Source organism: Fukomys damarensis, unplaced genomic scaffold (genome assembly GCF_012274545.1).
Source record: "Fukomys damarensis isolate Sample0158 unplaced genomic scaffold, DMR_v1.0_HiC HiC_scaffold_37, whole genome shotgun sequence".
Classification (NCBI taxonomy): Eukaryota; Metazoa; Chordata; class Mammalia; order Rodentia; family Bathyergidae; genus Fukomys; species Fukomys damarensis.
Genome location: NW_022900949.1, coordinates 7,762,230 through 7,767,767, shown reverse-complemented (window position 1 = coordinate 7,767,767; position 5,538 = coordinate 7,762,230). Strand labels below are relative to the sequence as shown.

The window sequence follows — 5,538 nt, the reverse complement described above, 5'->3', positions numbered from 1 at the left end:
CACCCCAGAGAGTGTGGCACAGAGAGACTGTTCTGGAAGGTCGGCAGAGGAAGAACCCTTGAGGGTAGCCAAGGATAGACCTCAGAGGAGGAACACAGAGTGGAGAGGAGCTGGTCCTTTCAGCATCCAGTGTCATAGGGCTTCCCTGCAGGGGCTTCTCTTCAGGGTCCTCCGGGTGGGACAAAGGGTCTGGACCTCAGGACCAAGGAGGGGTTGAGGGGCAGATGGGAGGGGTCCCTTTTTTTGGGTACCGGGTATTGAACTCAGGACCTTGCACTTGCAAGGCAGGTGTGGCACCACTGAGCTACATCCCCTGCCTTGTTTGCATTTTAGAGACAGAGTCTTTCTCTTTAGCCCAGGCTGGCCTCAAGCTCATGGTGATCCTCCTGCCTCAGCCTCTCCAGTGCGGGGATAACAGATGTGCACCACCATGCCCAGCAAGATGGGGGTTTATCTGGCTAGTGAGCCCTTCTGAGCTCCATGCCGGCCCAGCAGGAGCCCAGCCTTGGCTCCCCATTTCACAGCTGGCAAGACCGAGGCAGGGCTTTCTATGAGATCCTGCACTCAGTGACTCTGGCCAGGGTGAAGCCAAATGCAAAACAGCTGCTGCCCATGCACAAGGTGGGTGGGGTAAGCAGTGAGGGGTGGACCGGGGACCCTTCGCTTGCAGGATGTCCATGCTGGGGCTGCCCCGAGTATGGAGTGAGTAGAAACAGGGCCCCTGGCAGGACTGTCCAGGATCGGGGACCAGACACCTCACCCAGTCCAAGTGAAATCAAGCTACAGAGCCAGATGTGGTGGCCCATGCCTGTCATCCAAGCACTCAGGAGGCTGAGGCAGAAGGATTGCTGGGAGTTTGAGGCTAGACTGGGCTACATAGTGAAACCCTGCCTTAAAAAAAAAGAAAAAAGAAAAAAAAAATCAGGCTCAGGTGAGTCCTGGAAGTAATTAGACAGCAGGGCCCACCTTGCAGCATGTGGCTTGGCTCTCCTCTGGGAAGCAGCACGCAGGTCTAAATGGCACCTGTGTTGCAAGGACCAGAGGCCTGATGTAAGTCTGAGGAGGTGACAGGTGACTGAGCTGCACTCAGGCGGGACTGCTCTTGTCTTCCTCAGCATTATGATCCTAGCCCCACCTGTGCTGCCTGCCTCAGTTTCCTTTCCGTCAGCCGCCCAGCCACTTGAGGCAGCATCTTCCCGGCCGCTCCCCTAGGGCCTGCATCTGCTGAGCCACGCTCCGGGCACCACGCCAGCTGCTCAGCCATGCCAGACCTCATTAGCCTGATCCTGTCACCCGCCCCCAACACCCCTGCCGGCCGCAGGTGCCTGTGGGGCCCGCCAGGCCCGCCCTGTGTGGCCAAGGTGGGAATTTTACAGGCCAACTGCTGGGGCTGAGAACCAGGGCCGCCCACACCGCTTGCTCACAGACTGGACTGCCTGCCCTGTCAGCTTCGCTCCTCTTTTCTTTTTTCAGTACTGGAGACTGAACCCAGGGCCTTCTCACTGAGCTCTATCCCCAGACCTTTTTATTTTTTATTGTGAGACAGAGTCTCGCTAAGTTGCTAAGTTGCCCGAGGTGTGCTCCGACTTGTGATCCTCCTGCCTCAGCCTCCCAGGGTGCCAGGATGACAGGTGTGCCTCGGCCAGCTTGCCTCTGACTGCTTCTTCACATTGTTTCTGGGCTCTGGTTGCTGTGGCCACCTGGGTGACACCCGACAGGCAAGGTCCTGCCTCCCAGCCTTGGGCCTGCGTCCCCTCTGCCTGCAATACCCTCCCAGATGGTCACACGGCCATTCAGGAGCTGCCCACTCCGGGAAGCCCTCCCAGGCCAGTGGGAGTTGCCGCTTTTTTTTTTTGGTCTGAGTCATCTGTCAGAGCAGACCCGCCATGCTTTTCTACCGTCTGGTCTTTTCCTTGTTGGAGGTCCTGTGTTCGATCCCCAGTACCCCCGCAAAAAAAAGATTTACTTTAATGTTAGTGTAGTTACAGGGACTGCTTATTACGCAGTTAAAATGTGGCGCAGTGCCCCAATCCCGGCTTAGTCACTTGAGCGGTGTGACCCTCAGCAAGTCACCTCACTTCTGTAGGTCTCCGTTTTCCCATCTACCAAACGGGACAAAATAGCGTTCACTTTGGCAGCACATGTACCAAATGGAACAAAATTAATTCCTACCTTGTTTTCTTCCAGTACTGGGGACTGAACCCCAGGCCCTCACATGATGTACATCCTCAGCTCTTGTTAATTTATTTTAATTTTGAGACAAGGGATTCGATGGGGATTTAATCCTCCGAGTGGCAGGAAGCCAGCAACGCCTCCAGCAGGTGAGCAGCACTGCATCTCTACGCACTGAGAAGACGACAGGCTGCGACCAGGCGCCCCTTGCTGGCCGGGATGGGAGGGGACCGCTGGGGGGTCTCTGTCTCCCCCCAACACCAGAAGCCACCCTGTAGCCTGGCCCCTGGCCCCCACAGACACTGTGGAAACATCTGTGCTGGCCAGATGTTCCTGGTTTGCCCCCAGATGTATGTCGCCAGCTTCCAGCTGCCCCAGCCTCCCGCCGTCCCCTGGTGAGGTGGGGCCCCCGGGGGGGACGACACATTTTTGTGGGCTGTGGAATTTGTTGCTTTGCAGAGCTATCGTCTCATCTTGAGAGAGGCCCAGACCCCTGGCCAAGTCCCGCCACCCGTGGGGCCTCAGTCTCCCCACCCGTGCACCCCCAGGGACCCCCACAGGCGGTCCGGAAGTGGAGATGCAGGGCGCGTCCCCGGAGTGGCTCCAGCTGCCGGCCGTGAGGCTGTGAGCACTGGCAGGGAAACGGTCACAGGCGCACACGTGTGGGGGCCCGCACCTTGGCCAGCAGGAGTTCCCTGAACTCAGTGGCTGTCCGGGTAGGAGAGAGGCCCCGTGCAGACCACCGCACAGATGGAGAAGCTGAGGACCAGGCAGCCTGGTACCGCCCAGACCTGGGCAGAACTGGGGTCAGCGTGGCAGGCTGGAGCCCCGCGCGTGCCTACTCCCAGGTGCGTGGCCTTGCTGCTCACACAGGCGCACACCTGGCTTCACGTCCACCCCCCTCTGCCTGTTGGCGGTTGTGACTGTCCCCACAGCCGCCCGGTCAGGTCCTTCCTGGCATTCCATTTGGCTGCAGATAGGGAAACTGAGTCACCAAGGGATCATGAGTGAGGGGTGACACGAACGCAGACCCCACACCGGCCGTGCCTGGGCAACTGGGAGGGACCTGTGGTTAGAGGAGCAGGACAGGCTGTCTGGAGGGGTTTTGTCAGGCAGGGATAAGCCAGATTCCCGGCTCCCCCAAAGCAGCAGAGATGGCTGCAGGGTCCCCTCGCCTTCGTCCTCTCCCGGGAAGGAGCCACGACTGAAGGCGCCTGGCCCCAGCCCCGGTGCACCTGGAAGGGGGACCATGGGGCCTCCGAGCATCGCTCAGGGGCTGGAGAACGCACGATTCCGTATCACACCCTGGCCCTCCGTGCCCTTCCTCGGGTCCGGTGTAAGGATGTGCGCAGCCGTGTGACCCTTTGCTCAGCCTCAGTTTCTCCTCCCTCCCCGTCGGTCCCGGCAGAAGGCTGCTGACCTCATTCGGATGGCTGTGGCTGGAGGAAAGAGATGCTGGGGTCCTGAACGGCGGGAAGCCTGGGGACCTTGTCCCCAGAAGGGAGGGGACCGCTGCCCAGGCCCAGACTCTGCAGCATGGGTGGGCCTGACTCCTGCGGGGCATAGAAACCCCCCTCCCCACACCTTCTGCCACACCTGCACCACCCCCTCCCCGCTCTGGTCTGTGCCACAGACAAACCAGTCAGGCGACCCTGCACAGAAGGCCATTGTTAAGGCCGCTTATCAGCCGCCCCACAGGAGCGCTGGTGGGGGTCTGGACCCCAAGGCCATCGGCCTGTGACCCTGCGTCCTGGGGCTGGTTTCACCCCCCCTTCCCCTTTTAAACCCTTGGTGGAAACACGATCAGAACTCAGTCTCTTCCAGCCGAATATGGAAACTGAGGCAAGCCAGTCCCAGTCTCAGGTGTGAGGGCGGCAGGTGCTGGGTGGGCCGGTGTGGTCTGGGTGAGCTTCCCTACCCGTCTCCCCCTCCTGGTGGCCAGGCTGCCACCAGCATTCAAATCCAAGCTCTGTGACCTTGGGCAAGTAGCATTACCTCTCTGAGCCACAATTTTCTTTCCTTTTCTTTATTTCTCTTTGAGACAAGGTCTTGCTCTGTAGTTCAGGCTGGCCTTGCATTTGTGGAGATCCTTCTGCCTCAGCCTCTCTGGAATGCTGGAATTATAGACATGTGCCACCATGCCCAGCTCTTTTCAGCCTATAAAATAAGAAGCCTATTACTGCCTCTTGGTACTTCTGTGAGTGAAAATGCTTTCACACGGGGTAAGTTTGTAGAGTGGGGCTGGGTATGCAGCAGGTGCTTATTAAAGGTGTAAGCTCTGGGTTTGGACATCTGTGAGTGCCAGGGTCCCCTCCCAACCTTCTCCCCCATGCCCCTCACTACCTCTGCTCCAGCCTCATGCTGCTCCTACACTGCACCCAGGCTCTGTCCTGGCCAGTGTGCTTGTTTATACATTGTCCATCTTGGGCCCGTGATGTCCTCCAGCCGGCACATCAGAGGTGCTCAGTAAACGTTAGATAGATGGATGCATGGGTTTACTGGGAGCATGAGACACCTGCCAGTGGACACGTGCAGGGTTGGTATACAGTCGGTGCATAATAAACGGGGTGGGCTTCTTGAAATGGGGCTGGATACTAGATTGGTGCTACACACTAAGACCTTAAACCCTGGCATTTTTATTTTTTATTTTTTGCAGTACTGGGGATTGAATCCAGAGCCTTTAGATTGAGCTACGTCCCAAGCCCTTTTATTTTTTTATTTTAAATCGAGCGTTGCTAAATTTCCCAGGCTGGGATTGAACTTGGGATCCCCCTGCCTCAGCCTCCCAGAATAGAACTTGGTGTCTGAGCCACCCAAGGTCAAGCTTGTCTCTTTCCTTCTTTCACTTTTTCCCTTCTGCAAATATCCGTGAAGTGCTCATTTTGTGCTAGAGTCCATTGAGCCTCTCTTCCCATTTGAGTCTCGTCAGATCTGCAGATCGGTCCAGGATTTGCTTACTCCCGCGTTGGGGAGCTCATCCTTTAACACCAGCAACAGTGACAAAACCAGAAAAGTAGCCATACCAGGCTGGGGGGACAGCACTGGCCGAGCATGCGGGAGGGCCTGGGTCCACCCCCCAAAGCAATCCCAGCTACCAGTAATAGAGGCAAGCCCGCACCTTACCTGTGTCTCAGTTTCCCCAGCTGTGGAGTGACGACACAAGCAGCTTTCTGATGGCTCGGTAATTAATTAAGTGGTGCCGCCGCCGCGAGCTAATTCTGCAGCGGGGAGGGAGGCTGAGCGGAGGGGGCGCTTGAATTTCTGGCCCGGCGGGTGCTGATCACAGGCAAACAGCGCGCTAACCAATGCGAATGCGGCCTGCGCGGCCGGCGGTGCACGCGTGGGGGCGCTGGCGACCCCTGGCAG

The 5,538-nt window shown here is 57.9% G+C and overlaps 1 long non-coding RNA gene across 1 annotated transcript in view; it reads right to left on the bottom strand.

Annotated features, from left to right (window-relative positions):
- Positions 1–4,294: 4,294 nt before the first annotated feature.
- Positions 4,295–5,538, bottom strand: part of LOC104869524 — a 2,734-nt gene continuing 1,490 nt past the window's right edge. The window contains exons 2-3 of the long non-coding RNA XR_782353.2: positions 4,516–4,687; positions 4,295–4,329 (exon numbers count right to left, since the gene is read on the bottom strand). This is a non-coding gene — a long non-coding RNA (uncharacterized LOC104869524). The remainder of the gene's footprint in view (positions 4,330–4,515; positions 4,688–5,538) is intronic.